Here is a 17,618-nt window from a genome sequence, read left to right on the forward strand (position 1 = left end):
GATTTATGTAGTCAAGTCTTAAGTGCCATAGATAGGCATTGAAAGAAACTTTTTGTCTTTTATTCTGAGTTTCGGCTGTTCTAAACATCTCAGTATTTAAGACAAATTTTGCTTTAGTTGGTCTTAACTTATATAAGTTGTTTTCAAGTATAGCAGAAAAAATTTGAATACCTTTTCTGAAAATGAACGTTTCATTAACTTCAAAAGATATTTTATATATTTGTCCACTATACATGTGATAGATATTAAATTCTGTCTCATTTTAGGAGCATACAAAAAATCTTTAAGTATGATATATCTATTGTTGAAAAACAACTTCAAGTCTCCCACTGCTTCGGCCGAGAGGGTGATCTCGCCTTCTTCAAGCTTTTTCCAGGAACTAGTTTCCTGAAAAAAAAAAAAAAAAGCAAATATGATTAGTGGCTCCTAAATCCAATATCCAAGTTGAGGTATCATACTCCACTAAACATGTTTCAGTAACTAGTAAATCATATTTACCTTGTGTTTCTTTCGAGGCAGGGGCCTGAGGACATTCCTCAGTTAAGACAAATCCTAGGTCATCTATTACTAGTGTTGAATTCAGATTTGTTTTCCATGTTGAGTAGTTGTCGCCGTTAAGTTTTTCAGAGGCTAATAGTTAAACTAAAGAGCTAGTCATGCTGAAAGGAAAAACATATCCCAACATTAATCTTTTAAATCCAATCAAGTTTAGCAAAAAAACTAATAATGTACCCTTCATTATTATATTTTAAAACGATATTTCAATGGTTTAGAATAACCTTCACCGAAGGGTGATCGACTATTTCTCCATTGAACCAAGACTATCTTGACTAGATACTATCACCAGAATAACTCTTATTCCTATAGCAGCTCAGTTATCGCTACTTTGGTCAATAATTTACTAACACTTAGTAATTCTCGTAAGTGTGACCCTCCATTTTCAGACTTCAAAGATCGGAATCATTATGCTCCCGAAGTTGGAAAGACAAGAATGAAAACTAACCTGAGAAACCTTATCAATTTCTAGAGTTCACAGAGTTCCGAATCCTATAATAAAACCCTCCGATTGGTAAGGTCACTCCAGGCAGACATGTAGGCACATTATAGAAATCTCACGGTGCGACCTAATGGAAGAGACCATAGGATGTGTTGACACACTTCCTTCTCCCACCTATATGAACAACTTTCCTTATTCACCTTGGTATTGACTCATGCAAATACTCTTCGAATGGAGTCCGCTCCCAGGGCGACCCAAAACCAAGCATGAATCTCACGGTGTGAACTCTTAGGGACGCTAGAGCTAAAAGTACATTACTTCTCTCCAGCTGAAGTGTTCTAGACGGTTAGGGTATAAAATACTTAGCGATACATTTCGGCTAACTAAACATATCCTAAGTCTAGGTGATTCATCCGAGTATAACTTGTATATTGGATTTTTAACCTACGATGTCTAGGTGATAAACAAATTTTATTACCTCACACCACTCACGCATGCTCATAAAATCGGTTTAACCTAACTCAGACACCGGCTCGATCTCCAGGTAGTAGGTATTCCGTGAACCGTCAACTTAAAAACCTTCAACCTTAGTCATCTTATATGACTTTTTGCCAAGATCTGCCAGGTGAGTTTTCTTGTAACTTCAGTTTTACAAGATATCGACCTATTTTCTATGAAAATTGGGATTGCTCGATGGTTAACCCTAAATAAGCATGCATCTTATCTTTGTTATAGATTTTAGAAGTCTAGGTTATTTTATAACAATTATAAAATAAATTATAACAATTATATCCCTAGAGCATTCATATATAACATTCTTCCTTCAAATAAATATGCTTTAATATAACACTTATATTAAAACAAAGCATGCATAGTATATATTTTATAACACTTATAAGATATAACAAATGCATGTCACATGCTTTTCCTATGGTGGGGTTTTAAAACTATATGGCATACTATATGCACACATAATCAAACAACATTATACATCACATGCATAATAGGTAAGAACACTAAAGTTGACCGATTTTGGCATTAAAAACAAATAAATAACTATTTATTACAAAAAATAGCAACCAGCTTCTTGGAACCGGCTTCAAACACTTTGAACCATCTGGAACTGCTCAAAAACCACTCGAACCGGCCCAAAAACACCAAAAACTAAGTTGAACCTATCAAATCGACCGGTCCAGACCGACTGGTCAACGTGCACTGGCACAGTCAACGGAAGCGCGGGTGGGTCAAGCGAACGAAAATCATGGGTCGTGGAGCACAGAAGCGCGAGCAGGTGAGCAATTACACATTAATGACTCAAAAAATTTATAGACCCTTTTTTCACACATTAATGCTCATAAACATGTGAGCAATTACAAATTTCCACAAGAAATTTAAAGAAAAACAGTGCCAAAATCATAATAAATCCACTTTAGTCCATATTTCATTCAACCTTTGAATAGAAAGGAAAAAAACACCCACCAAAGGCAATTGAGCGTAATTAAAGCATGCTCTAATACCACATAATGGAACACGAGACATATGTAGCAGAAAAAGGACATAATTACACTCTAATTGCTTTTAATTAAAAGGAAAATAGCGTGCACATTAAAACTAGGGTTATTTTAAACCTTACCTTTGAAGCTCCCGAAACTCATTTTTCCTCGTTGAATCTCGATCCGAACTCTTCTGGACCACCACTGGAGCTGACCTACTATCCTCTGGACTCAGAACCGGGTCCCATGACCCGATGGATGAAGAAACCCGAGAGAGAGAATGAGATGGAAAAGAAATGGAATTTCTTTTGGTTTAGGCTTTCTTTTTTTTAACAGCCCAATTTTGAAAACTAATTTGGCAAAAAAGGGCAAAAGTTTTTAATCCAAACAAAAGCTCATATTTATAGAAAAGGGCTATGCAAAATTGCATGAAACAATTTCATAAAAACCCAACACCTAGAATCCACTAAGTGGGCTGAATGTCTCCACTATAAGCCAACATCTAGCCCACTATTTTGTTAGTAGAATTATCCAACAAAAGTTTGAATTTTCCCACTAACTTTAATCAAAGGGCAAAAGAGTCATTTTGTCAAAGTCAAACTTTGACCAAAAAGTCAACATTTTGACTTTTTATGATTTTTTCGGTGTTGTCTAATTTTGACTTCCCGAGCATGAATCCGAATTCATTTTCTCGAAATTCAAATCACATTTGAATATAAGGTCGGTCAAAGTTTGACTTTTCAAAGTCAAAAGTCAACTCTTTGACTTTTTACATCTTTGACCATGTCCATTATTTCTGAGCTTCCGAATATGAACATATTCATATTCTTGATATTTAAATCACATTTAAATATTAAAGCTGTATCTCTAAACTGAAAAACCTACCATTATATCACATATACTTGTCGATTTCTCTCTCTTCACCTAATTTGAACAATTCAAATAATTCTATCATACTGTTCTAAGTTTATTCCATATGAGCTAGTAAGGGAACCTAATTGACTTATAGATCATGGGCTCCAACAATCTAAGATTAGCTGGCTAAAACTCTTTTAGACGGAGCTAATCAATATTCGTTAACTAACGGGTCATTTCACTATAGTCCCGTAGTTGCACTCCCCTCACTTAGATATATTTGTGTCCATATGATATAACCATGATTAGTAAAATCCTTCACAGGTTGTTCGTAATCTCGGCTGGGTCATGATACCAAACTTTTGGGTATATGCCCTAGTTTATTGTATTCATATGTTTATTGTACTCATATGTTTCTCACTTAAATTTAACATTGTGATACTCCACTAGGAGTTTTAGTCCAAGTGGGAATTTGTTGGATTTTATGTCCTAAAACTCGTAGTTTGTAAATTAATAAACATATTCTGTTTTGTTTTTTCGATAAAATTGTTATTGAAATTGTAATCTTGAATCCAATAAACTAAGGTCCTAAGGCTATTTAATGTAGTTTGAACTTTATGTAGTGATATAAATGTAGATCAAGTTCAAATATATAGTCAAAATGGTCTATAGTATATGAATAAGGTTAGGCGCCTTATTCTGGGGACACTATGGATGCGGCCCATTTTGTAGTTAGTACAAACGATGTGATCCTAAATCGTTCATGTGGAGACAGGAAATTGGAGGCATCCTATGTAAAGAGTTTACATAAGACTGAACACGAGACATACGCAGCGGAAAAATGACCTAATTACACTCTAATTGCTTTTAATTAAAAGGAAATTAGCATGCAATTGAAGGAAAAACAGTAAATTAAAAATTATCTTTGAAGCTCCCAAAACGCTTTTATTCGTTGAATCTCGACCCGAACTCTTTTGGACCACCACTAGAGCTGACCTACTATCCTCTGGACTCAGAACTGGGTTGTGGGACCCGATGGATGAAGAATCCGAGAGAGATAAAGAGATGGAAAAGCAGATGGAAATTTGGGTTAGGTTTGGGTTTTGAATTTTTCTCAAAATAATGTTTTTTTTTTCAGCCCAAATTTGAAAACAATTTTGGCAAAAAATGGCAAAAGTTTTTAAATCCAAATTCAAAAGCCCATATTTATAGAAAAGGGCCATGTAAAATTGCATGAAACTACTTCATCAAAACCCAACACCTAGAATCCACTATCTAAGTGGGCTTAATGTCTCCACTATAAGTCAACACCTAGCTCACTATTTTGTTAGTGGAATTATCCAACAAAATTTTGGATTTTCCCACTAACTTTAGTCAAAAGGCAAAATAGTCATTTTGTCAAAGTCAAAATGTTGACCAAGTCAACATTTTTATTTTGTATCATTTTTTTCGTGTTGATTAATTTTGACCTCCCGAGCATGAATCCACATTCATCTCGAAATTCAAATCACATTTGAATGTAAGTTCGGTTAGAGTTTGACTTTTCAAAGTCAAAAGTCAACTCTTTGACTTTTTACATCTTTGACCATTTCCATTATTTCCGAGCTTTCGAATATGAACATATTCATATTCTTGATATTTAAATCACATTTAAATATCAAAGTTGTATCTCTAAACTAAAAAACTGACCATTATATCACATATACTTGTCGGTTTTTCTCTCTTCACCTAATTTGAACAATTCGAATAATTCTATCAAACTGTTCTAAGTTTATTCCATTTCTTTTCCATCTCATTCTCTCTCTCAGGTTTCTTCATCCATCGGGTTCCACAACCCGGTTCTGAGTTTAGAGGATAGTAGGTTAGCTTTAGTGGTGGTCCGGAAGAGTTCGAGTCGAGATTCAGCGAGGAAAAGCGAGTTTCAGGAGCTTCAAAGGTAAGGTTTCAAATAACCCTAGTTTTAATGTGCATGTTATTTCCCTTTTAATTAAAAGCAATTAGAGTGTAATTAGATCATTTTTTCACTGCGTATGTCTCGTGTTCCATCAATTAGAGTGTTTAAAATCCAAATTGCTTCTGCTTATATGTAGTTAATTCTTACAAATACCAATTGTGGGAACTAAAATCTTATATATTTAAAATTACCCATGTATTTAAAAAAAAATCTTTAAAAACTCAAGAGTTGATGTGATAGATTAATTAGTTCACAATTGTATAAGTCTTATAAACTAATCCAATTAATTGAACTAATCCAGTTAATTGAACTAATAAATTGAACACAACAGTATGTATGACAACAACGGAAGAGGATTAACATAAGAGATTTTATACATGGAAAAACTCCACAATCTAAAGAAAAAACCACGAGGCTACGCCCAGAGAAAAAAATAATTCACTTGAAAATCAGTCACAAAGTTACAAACTTATGAAATCAAATACCAAACGAAAAAAAAAAAGAAAGAAAGAAAAACTCCCTTTTATTGATTTATAGTTATTTGTTGATGATGTTGATCTTCAAGATGAATCAACTACAAGCTCCTCTTGTAGACTTAGGTTCAAGAAACTCCCTTTCTTGGTTGAGATATCAACCAGTGTTTACTTATTACGAATAGGTTGATACACAAATCAAATGGAATAAGAAACCAAACTCACACACATAAAAATGATCAAATACTTGATAGACGATAGAGGGAATAAAATCTCAAATAAGACTTGCTCTAAGGAAGGTGTGTATGACCTAACTAACTTCTCACTCTTAAATAGACGAACCTTATGCCAAAACAAAACTCCACACAAGGTAAGCTCATCCTAGAATATAAATCTCACACAAAGAGCAACGAAAAAGGAAGCTAAAAAATTATTCCAACATAAAAAAGAACAGCCAACCCTTTCTAAGAGAAATAAGATTGATTTACCAAAAATAAGAAGAAAAAAATTATCAACTTACCTTTTTTTTTTTGGAGGAGAGAAGAGAGAAATGTATTTTAGGAAGAAAGGATTCTTTTTTCATTAATGAAAAAAAAAAACCCCACCATTTCTTTGAAGGATAGAGAGAGAGAAATCTTGAAAAACAATATTTCTAAAAAAAAATAAACAACTTTTTACATCAGAAAAGTAATGAAGGCAAGAATATAAATTTTGAAATTTGTCTTAATATATATTAAAGGTCTGAGCCTAATGAATTCACATTGTCTCCTTAAGACAAATTTACTTACCCTAGTGCCTGAGTTTAGAGAATAATTGCTCCACAGGATAGAACAAATCACATTTCTTATGGAAGTAGCATCCCAACCACAAAATCAACGAACTAAACTTTTGTGGATATACCGAACTTGCAAAAATTTATAAAAAGGGAGGAAAGTTTTATGAGAGGAAAAATGCTTATGGAAAAAGTTAAGAAAACAAATTGAAGAAATGATATACTTATAGACTAATTTGTGGCCATTCGAATAGTTGTGTCCTTTATTCAAATTGGTTTTTTTATGAAAGAATGCTACCATTTATCAAAGAATACAACTCATGGAATTGAAAAGATGTAACCCTACATGAAGAGTTACAAACCATTTATTCTAACAATCCCCCTATAAATGGTAAGTTGATAATTTAGGATAGAAGGTACAACAAAATGTTTGGTATTTTCCAACGAAGAACCTACATTGAGATAAGTAGTAAACACTTTGAACTTTCACTAGTGAACATCAATCGAGTTTACTTAGCTAATCAGTGGACTTGATACCTTGAACTGTCAGCTGTTCTAGAGTAAGCTAAGATAATTGAAGTCTCACAGTTTCTCACTATAACAAAGTTTGTTCTCATCCTTTTATTCATTTTGGCCTTGAACATCGCTTGGTCTCATGAGTGTTTTAGAGAATTCACCTTAAAATTCTCATAGAAGTGGCCCCTTCACACTCACATAGGTGATTCCTATAAAAAAAACACCGTATATGCTCTTTTTATAAATAATTATTCAACAACTTATAGAAATCATTAAAAGCACAATGCTTACCCTAAAACCACGATTGCACTGTCTCATTATCCTTAGAATAGGTAAGAAAAAAATCAACATAGTGCTCACTAAGTTATCCAGAAGTCGGTTTGTCCGTTGAACCTAGATCTTGGGATCTCCAATCAACTAGGTCGGGTTGCCTCTCTAGTTAAACTTTTAAAATTAAAGGCTTTAATCTCATTCTCCTTGCAAACTCTTTAGTTAGGCCTTTTACAAGTGGATCCACAATATTACCTTTTTTCCTTACAAAAGTCAATTGTGATAATTTCACTAGAAAGTAATTTTCTAATTGTATTATAGCTTCGTCACATCTGTCGAGACATATTATTATTTACTAAAGAGGTTTAGGTTGTATTCACACTTTACGAATACCAAACAAAAATTTTGTAGCCAACTCAAACATATCCGAACCTCTTTTTAAATTGTTATAGGATATTCTTAACCTTCGATTATCAATTGGAAAATAGTCACTTTTCCCAAATACCCCACAATAACATAAGACTTTAAGAAGGCTATGCATTGGTAAAACACAAACATTATATTTGTATAGTATTCCTACAATGAATACAACATGTACCTCTTTAGTAAATAATAATAAGTCTTTACATATATGATGAAGCCTTAATGCAAGTAGACAACTACTTTCTAGTGCAATTATCACACTTCACTTTGTAAGGTCAAAAAATAATGTTACGGATCCACTTGTAAAATACTTAACTAGAGAGTTAGTTGAAAGTTCATCAAGGAGAATGAGAATTAAAGCCTTTAATTTTAATAAGTTAACCAGAGAGGCAACTCGACCTAGTTGATTGGAGATCCCAAGATCTAGGTTCAACGGGAAAACCGACCTCTAGATAACTTAGAGAGTACTGTGTTAAATTTCTTTTTCTTACCTATTCTAAGGATGATGAGACAGTGCAAGTTTGGTTTTAGGGTAAGCATTGTGTTTTTAATGATTTCTATAAGTTGTTGAATAAATATTTATGAAAAGAGCATATCAATGTTCTTTATAGGAATCACCCATGTGAATGTGAAGGGGTCGCTTTTATGATAATTTTAAAGCGAATTCTCTAAAATGCTCATGAGACCAGGTGGTGTTCAAGGCCAAAATTGTCACACCCCACCCCGAGCCTGCACTCCTGAGTCCGAGGAGAGGCATGAGGGATCACAGATACCACCCTTTTGTGATACCTAAAATCCATCTGAACCTCTTTACTCTCGGTAAACTTTAAGTCAAGGAGATAAACAACAACTAAATAAGTAGGCCAATTTTAATTCACAACAATGTAACGTTTATACAACTCCAAGACTTAACTACAAAATTTACAACAACAACTGTAAAACCCCCCAGAAGTGAACTGTGGCTTGTGCCAGACCTTGACCTTAGCAGTACCCTAGAACTTCTCACCTTTTGCTACTTGGGAAGAAAAACATGAAAGAAAAAAATGAGCTTCACAAAGCTCAGTGAGTGGTAAGCAACTTCTAAAGTTTATTTCAACTCATAAATAACAAGCATATCATAAATACGAGGTTACATTCAAACCTCAGCTTCGAATGGGTATGTTCTCAACTCTATCTATACGCACGGTAGATAGCTAAACTGATAACTACTTAGAATGAGTTTGTTACCTACCTACACACACACGGTAGATAGTTAACTGTTACTAAACATAAACGCTTACTCTTTTGCGTTCCCTTTTATTCCCAATGTCTCCTATGTGCATATAGCTCCCCGCTCATGAGCTCAAAAGCTAGGCCTATTGGCCCTCTGACCATCTCATACGAGGATCCTCCCACAGGCACAGGAACTAGACCTCTCGGTCCCCTGACCATCCCGTGAGGTTTTTCTTTCGGGCTCAGGAACTAGGTCTATTGACCCCCTGACCATCCCGATCACATAATCTCATTCTCATGCTAGGTACTCATTCATAACATAAACATAAAAAATTTACTTTAAAACATATGCTTAAGACTTAAAGGAAAGTACTATTCACCTTGGTAAGGATATGAATCTTTCTCTTAGAAGTTTTTGATCTTCCCGGGCTCCTCTTTTGAACCCTAATTTCAAGATTCAATTTAAAGCTCAGATTACTCATCGTTATAGGCTTTATCTAGAGTTACTTCCTTCTACAAATATGCTTTAATATGTCCCAGGAAGCTTACTCCAAAATCTTAACTCAGAATTCCTCGTGGTTTGGCCGAAATCTTCAAAGCATCAAGACTGGCCCAGCTTACCCGACAGCTCGACCCTTTTATTTATTCCTCATTCTCCGCTCGATTCCTTGAAGCTTCTTCTCCAGTAGCCCTACCCGAAAAACTAGACTCTTTTAGCTTTCAGATGACTTTAAAATCACTCCAAACACACGAGTATTTTGGGAGAACTCCTCGTCCCAAATTGATGCTACTTCCAGACCTTCCTATCCAACAGCATCTCCTCCTCTTGGAACTTCATGACCGACGCATGGTGTTTGCTACCAACGCATGCGTTCTTCCATAATTGCATAGTCTCCTCCCAATTAGTCCTCATACGCTATTTCTAATGTCCTTTGAAGGGAATTTGACTTCTCATCTGAAGTCCATATCCCTATTTATAGGCGTGTCGAATCTCTCCAAGGCCGACATCTCCTACTTGGCCGCATGTCCAAGTGTCTTTTCCTCACACTATTTCCGCAATCTTTACTTCATCGCAACTCAAGGTGTCTTCCTCTTCCTTTAGCCAACACATAGCCCTCACAATATAAATGAGAATGAAAAATTCGAATGACTGAGTAAATATGATTTACTAGTCATTGAAACATCCTTAGTGGAAAGTGATAAAAAGATCTGGATAATAGATTCAGGTGCTACTAATCATATCTGTATTTTCTCTCAAGAAACTAGTACTTGGAGACAACTTACAGAAGGCGAAGCGACCTTTAAGGTAGGGACCGGGGAGGTTGTTTCAGCTAAAGCAGTGGGAGATATGAAGTTATTTATAGAAGATAGGTACATTTTACTTGAAAATGTTTATTATATTCCTTCTATGAAAATGAATTTAATATCCGTCTTATGTTTGTTAGAATGATATTACAAAGTTTATTTTGAAGATAATGAAGTGTTCATTACTTCAAAAGATATTAATATTTATTTTTCAAAATTAGAAAATAACTTGTACATGTTAAAACTGACTGAGGTAAAAGACGTTTTGAACATAGAAATGTTTAAAACAACTAAGACTCAAAATAAGAAAAGGAAAGTTTCTCTAAATGCATATCTTTAACACTTGAGACTTGGTTACATAAATCTCAACAGGATTGAGAGATTGGTGAAGTACGTTCATCTAAATCAGTTAGAAGACAGTTCACTACTGTCATGTGAATCTTGCCTTGCGGGTAAAATGAATAAAAGATCTTTTTCTGGAAAAGGTCTTAAAGCCAAAGAACCCTTGAAGCTAGTACATTCAGACCTTTGTGGTCCAATGAATGTTGAAGTTAGAGGAGGGTATAAATATTTCATCGATCATTATTCAAGGTATGGCTACATTTACCTAATGCATCATAAGTCCAAAACACTTGAAAAGTTCAAGGAATATAAGGCTGGGGTTGAGAACCAATTAGGTAAAAGGCTTAAAACACTTAGATTAGATTGAAATGCTGAGTATATAGACTTGAAATTTCAGGACTATTTGATAGAATACGGAATCTAGTCACAACTCACAATACCTAGCATACCACAACAAAATGGTGTGGTAGAAAGGTGAAATAGAACCTTGTTAGACATGGTTCATTCTATGATAAGTTATACCCAGTTATCAAGTTCTTTTTGGGGTTATGCAGTTCAGACTATAGTATTTTGAACATGGTTCCCTCGAAAAGTGTTTCTAAACCACCTTGCGAGCTATGGAGAGGATGTAAAGGTGGTTTACGTCACATCAGAATCTGGGGATGCCCAACACATATGTTGGTGCAAAATCCTAAAAAGTTGGAACATCGTTCAAAGGTATGTCTATTTTTAGGTCACCCTAAAGAGACAAAAGGTGGTTTCTTTTATGATCCTTAGGAAGATAAAGTATTTGTAATGACAAATGCAACTTTCCTAGAGGAAGACCACATCAAGAATCACTAACCTCGCATTAGGCTAGTAATAGATGAAATAACTAGAGAAACGACAAGGGCATCAACAAGAGTTGTAGATCGCGAAAATCCATCAACAAGAGTTGTTGATGAAACTGGTACTCCATGTCATTCTCAAGAGTTGAGAGTGCCTCGACGTAGTAGGAGGGTTGTGCAACAACCTGATCGATACATGGGTTTAATTAAAACTCAAGTCATTATACCCGATGATGGTTTAGAGGATCAATTAACTTTCAAACAAGCAATAGAAGATGTGGATAAAGAACAGTGGGTTAAAGCCATGGATCTTAAAATGGAGTTTATGTACTTCAATTCAGTCTGGGATCTTGTAGATCCACTAGAATGGGTAAAACCCATCGGTTGTAAGTGGATTTACAAAAGAAAATGAGACCAAGCTGGAAAGGTATAAACCTACAAATTTAGGCTTGTGGTAAAATGGTTTATCCAAAGAGAGGGGGTGGACTATGAAGAAACCTTGTGGACTATGAAGAAACCTTCTCTCCAGTTGCCATGATAAATATATTAGAATACTCATGTCCATATCTACATTTTATGATTATGAAATCTAGCAAATGGATGTCAAGACAGCCTTCCTAAATGGCTATCTTGAGGAGAGTATCTATATGTCTCAACTAGAAGGATTTATTAAACGGGGTCAAGAGCAAAAGGTTTGCATACTTAATCGGTCCATTTATGGATTGAAATAAGCGTTTCGATCCTGGAATATAAGATTTTACACTGCGATCATATCTTATGGCTTTAACCAAAATGTTGACTAGCCTTGTGTTTACAAGAAAATCTTAACAAAACTGTTGCTTTTCTGGTTCTGTATGTTGATGATATTCTACTCGTAGAAATGAAGTAGAATTTCTAGCTGACGTCAAGAGATGGCTTGCTACGCAATTCCAAATGAGAGATTTGGGTGAAGTGCAATATGTTCTTAGGATCCAAATAATTTGAAACCGAAAAAACAGAACTTTAGCATTATCTTAGGCATCTTATATAGACAAGATATTGTCTAGATATAAAATGAAAAATTCCAAGAAAAGAATGTTGCCTTTCACACATGGAATTCATCTGTCTAAGGAACAAAGTCCTAAGACACCTCAAGATGTTGAGGTTATGAAACGAATTCCATGTGCATGAGCAGTAGGGAGCTTATTGTATGCCATGTTGTGTACTCATCCTGACATATGCTATGCAGTCAAAATAGTCAGCAGATTTCAATCCAATCCAGGATATGATCTTAAACTGCCATTAAGAACATCCTCAAGTATCTTCGGAGAACGAGAAATTATATGCTCGTGTATGGTGCTAAGGATTTAATCCTTACTAGATACACTGATTCTGACTTCAAAGCCGATATTGATTCAAGGAATTCAACTTCCGGGTTAGTATTCACTTTAAATGGAGGAGCAATAGTATGAAAGAGTACCAAGCAAAGTTGTATTGTTGACTCCATAATGGAAGCTGAGTATGTAGCTGCAAGTGAAGCAGCAAAAGAAGCAGTATCGCTCAGAAAGTTCCTAACTAACTTGGAATTGGTTCCAAATATGCACCTACCTGTCACTTTATATTGTGATAACAGTGGAGCAGTTGCAAACTCAAAGGAACCTAGAAGCTATAAACGTGGAAAGCACATCGAACGAAAGTACCATCTTATTAGGGAGATTATATATAGAGGAAACGTGATTGTCACGCAAATAGCCTCACAAAGATAAATTAGCTGATCCATTTACAAAGGCCCTCTTGGCTAAATTGTTCGAGGGTCACCAAGTGAGACTAGGACTACGAGATACTTTCTACTAAGGTAACTGGAAGAAATAATGGGTATCTGATGCCCTAGTTTATTGTATTTATTCTTTTTGTTTTCTCTAATTGAACTCAACATTGTATATATTAATGAAGGAACTCTAGTGAGGAGATCGTTGAGCGGAAGCGGATCGTCCAAATTTCATTAATTATTGAAAACTAAAACTTATAGTAAACATACAAGAAGATATGCATTTACATTTAACTACAACATGCTTTTTACACAAAAAGGGTTCCAAGATACATTACCTTTAAATACCTTTCTTCTTCACATAACCTCTCTCGAACATTCACGAACCAATAACTTCTTAAAGACCTTCTTCAAGATTTTCTTGAACAGTAACCCAGACACTACCACAAAGAGACCTTGATATTCTCAGGATGAGAACCCAGGAGTGGTGGACTCTGACTATTTTGGTTAGGAGGAATAGTTTGGGTGGAGGAAGAAGAAGATTGAGAAAGCTCTCAAGAAATCGAGAACACAGAAGCTTTCTCAATCGTTCAATAATTGCAAATCGTTTAAGGAAGAAGAAAAACAAAAATTTTCTTTTGTTCCTTTTACTATAAAATAATAACTATCCACGAAGGTGGTCGGAGAGAAAAGATGGGAAGCTATTATTCAAATAATAATAAAATAATATAAATAAATATGATAACTAACTTATCATATTATATTTATATTAAGTTATATATTATATCAAATATAACGTATAACCTATAATTTTAATATTGTATCACATACAATATAAACTATATTTTCTTTTCTCTATTTTATGGAATTTAATATAAATCATATTTATATTAAATTTAGCAACTATGAGTCACATTCATAGAAATATATTTGAATCTCATTCAAATATTTTTCTCCTTTTAAACCATAATGTATCAAATACATTATGATAATTATATCATATATAATTGAAACAATTTAATTATATCATATATAATTAAATTCCTCTTATTAATTTAAATTAATTTAAAAATTGATTCTCTATTAAATTCTTTTAAGCTACCAAGGGGACTTTATGGACCTATAGCTTAAAGCTCCAACAATACATGAATAATTTAATTAAACTCTTTAATTACATTAATCACCATTCGTTAACTATCGGGCACTCTACTAAAAATCAACAACTACACTTTTCGCACTACAGATATATTTCTGTGTCCATTGGATATAATCAATCAACAGTACGATGGCCCTTCACAAATTGCTCGTAAGTACAGCTGGGCCAAATTACCGTTTTACCCTTGTAGTTATATCTAACTTCTTAAATACCATTGATTTCTCTAATGAACAATATATCATAGTCCTACTCTGACTAAACCCCTCTCGGGCCAGGAGAGGATGTGGCACCACATTGTTCAAGACCCGGAATCAACCTTTAAGGGAGCAATTTAACTACTTACCCCTACTTCAAAGAAAAGGTGAATTCCATCTTGTGTAGCCGTGTTCCCAAAATGGTAGGCTTGTTGAGTCAACGATCTGACCACTCTCACCCATACAAATCAAAGAATCGCCCTCACAGGCGGAAGTTCATAACTCACTCAGGATTCAGGTCATGTTACCTATGGTCATCTTAGTGAAATGAAAATCTCTATTATGAAAGGTGTTATAAAACATTTCATGGTCTGGTCTTATACAAACTTCTTTGTATAAAATATCCCCGCTTGCATGTCTAATACATAAATGATTAGGATCAGATCATTTGTAGCACTTTACAACAATTGTAACACCTACAAAGCGGGCCATACTTGTAGTGTCACCAGGATAAGATACCCAACCTTATCCATCTATACAAACCATTTAGGTTATCACTTAAACATGATTCACCTGTATGCCTCCACATACATTTTCAAGTTACAATCATAGCCTTGGATGTTAGTTTATTGGTTTATGGTTAATGCAACTAAAATATCACATATTTTATAGACAAAGTGAATAAAATATCATATATTTTATTAATCAAATAGGAGTTTGTTCATACAATGTTTACAAACTATAGAACCCTACGAGATTGAAGGCATCAACCCCAACAATTTATCCACTGGAATTTTAGTCCACGTGGGAGTTTGTTAGGTTGTATGTCCTAAAACTCGCTATTTGTAGAGTAAACATTTTCTATTATCAATAAAGATGTTATTTCAATAAAGTTGTTATTGAATTTGTAAATTGCACTTGTAAGGATTAAATCCAATAAGCTAAGATCCATGACTATTATTTGAATACTTGAACTTTATGTGGAGACATAAAAGTAGATCAGGTTCAAATAAATAGTCAAAATGATATATAGTGTACGAATAAGGTATAGTGCCTTATTCTAGTAACATTATCAGATGCAACTCACTATGTAGTTGTTACAATGTATTGTAAGGTACTACAAACGAAGTGATCCTGATTCGTTCATGTATTGACATGAGGAGTGGGGGCATCCTATGCAATAAGTTTTCATAATATTGGACCAAGAAATAAGTCACTCTTACTTTATCACGTTGTTTACTATTTAAGCCTAACTAGTTCGCTTAGATGACCTAGGTAACTCGATCTTAATCCTGAGCTAACTATGTATTGGATCAACACCATCATGCAGCTAAAGGGAACATGATCCATAAGCATTCTAATTCATTAATTTTGGTTGAAAAGAAACATGCTAAAAACAGAGTTTAATGGGTTTCAAGAACATACCTTGGCTGAACAAACAAAATCTCTATTTCCAACTGCAAAATTCTCTCAATCCTTGTGTAGACCACCACAAGATCTTTCCTACTATCCTCTTGGTGCTCTAGATTGAGTTGTGGGACTCAAAATAAACTAGAATCAAAGGGAATATGGAGAAAACTCATTGAACCAACCCATTGAAGAATACCTTCTTCATCCAAATTTTTCAGTAAAAATTCAGTCGGTTCATCCTCTTTTCTTCACTCCAATCTCTTCAATATATTACAGATTATCATGCAAAGTGATGTGCTGCATGGGATGCAACTCATGCTTGGAGTAAACCAAAGAAGAGGTGGTGGGTTCCTTGTGAGCAAGTTTGAAGATGAACTTGAAAACCCCATTTTTCAAGTTTTGTGTAATTTTTCAATTTTCAAAAATCCAAAATTGATTTTAAAATCATATTTTATTTCTAAAATCAAAACTTATTAATTTTACAAATTAATTTTCTAATAAAATTAATAAATAGTTATTTAAACAATTTAAATAATTTTAATTAATTAAATATCCAATATTAACTTAATTTTTACACAAATTCATCTTCATATATTTAAATCATATTTAAATATATTTTCTCCATTTCCGTTTGATTCTAATTTGAACGTTTCAAATTAACTTATCACACTACTTTAGAGCTAATCCATTTCCGAACTAGTAGGGGGACCTCATGGACCTACAGATCATGAACTCCAACGATCCGAGATTAATCGGCTAAACTCATTAGACCGATCTAACCTCCATTCGTTAACTAATGGGTCACTCCACTAAAGCCCATAGTTGAACTCCCCTCACTGTAGATATATTATGTCCACTCAATATAACCATGATTAGTAAGTCAGTCTTTCACAGGTTGTTTGTAATAACGGGTGGGTCAAATCTCTGTTTTGACCCCAAAATTACCTCTTGTTCCTTAAGTCCCCATTGATCCCCTAATGAACAATTGTTTGTGATCCAATCACAAAACCGAGTCCTTCTCATACCAAATGAGAGGGTGGGATCCCTTGGTCAAGCCCCAGAATCAACACTTAAGGGAACAACCTCTCTACTATCCCAAAATCGGGTAGGAGTGAATTCCCTCTTGCACCCTATGTTCCCAGCTATCTATCCGGTCTTACCCTTAAAATGGAGTCATATTGAGTCGGCGCTGTTGAGCCAACCCTCACCTATGCAAATCTAAGGGCAATCCCGAATAAACGGGTTCATAGTTAGCTCAGGATTAAGGTCAAGTTACCTAGGCCATCGCTTTGAAATAGTCAGTCTTAAACAGTAAATAACATTATGAATGACTCATTTCGTGGTCCGATCTTGTACAAACTCTTTTGCACAAGGACACCCCCACTCCTCATGTCTAATATGAACGAATTAGGATCACTTCGTTTGTAGTACTTTACAACTACTTATAACAACTACAAAGCAGACCGTATCCAATAGTGTTACCAGAATAAGGTACCCAACCTTATCCATGTACTATAGATCATTTTGACTATTTACTCGAACCACCTTTATGTCTCCACATAAGTTTAAGTACTCATCCAATAGTCAAGGGACTTTTAGGTTTATTGGATTTCTATTCAAGCAATAGATCTATTCAATAACACCTTTATTGAATTTTCAGAATAAGCTCCAT

The 17,618-nt window shown here is 34.6% G+C and overlaps 1 long non-coding RNA gene across 1 annotated transcript; it reads right to left on the reverse strand.

Moving 5' to 3' along the window:
* Window positions 1-208: 208 nt before the first annotated feature.
* LOC150038695 (uncharacterized) lies at window positions 209-13,668 on the reverse strand. Its single transcript, XR_016528091.1, has 3 exons — window positions 2,631-13,668; window positions 499-659; window positions 209-387 (listed from the first exon to the last, which is right to left on the reverse strand). It is a non-coding gene; the product is annotated as an uncharacterized LOC150038695 (long non-coding RNA).
* Between the last annotated feature and the right edge of the window lie 3,950 nt (window positions 13,669-17,618).

This window comes from Benincasa hispida, chromosome 1 (genome assembly GCF_027475165.1).
Source record: "Benincasa hispida cultivar pf3 chromosome 1, pf3_genome.v1.1, whole genome shotgun sequence".
Classification (NCBI taxonomy): Eukaryota; Viridiplantae; Streptophyta; class Magnoliopsida; order Cucurbitales; family Cucurbitaceae; genus Benincasa; species Benincasa hispida.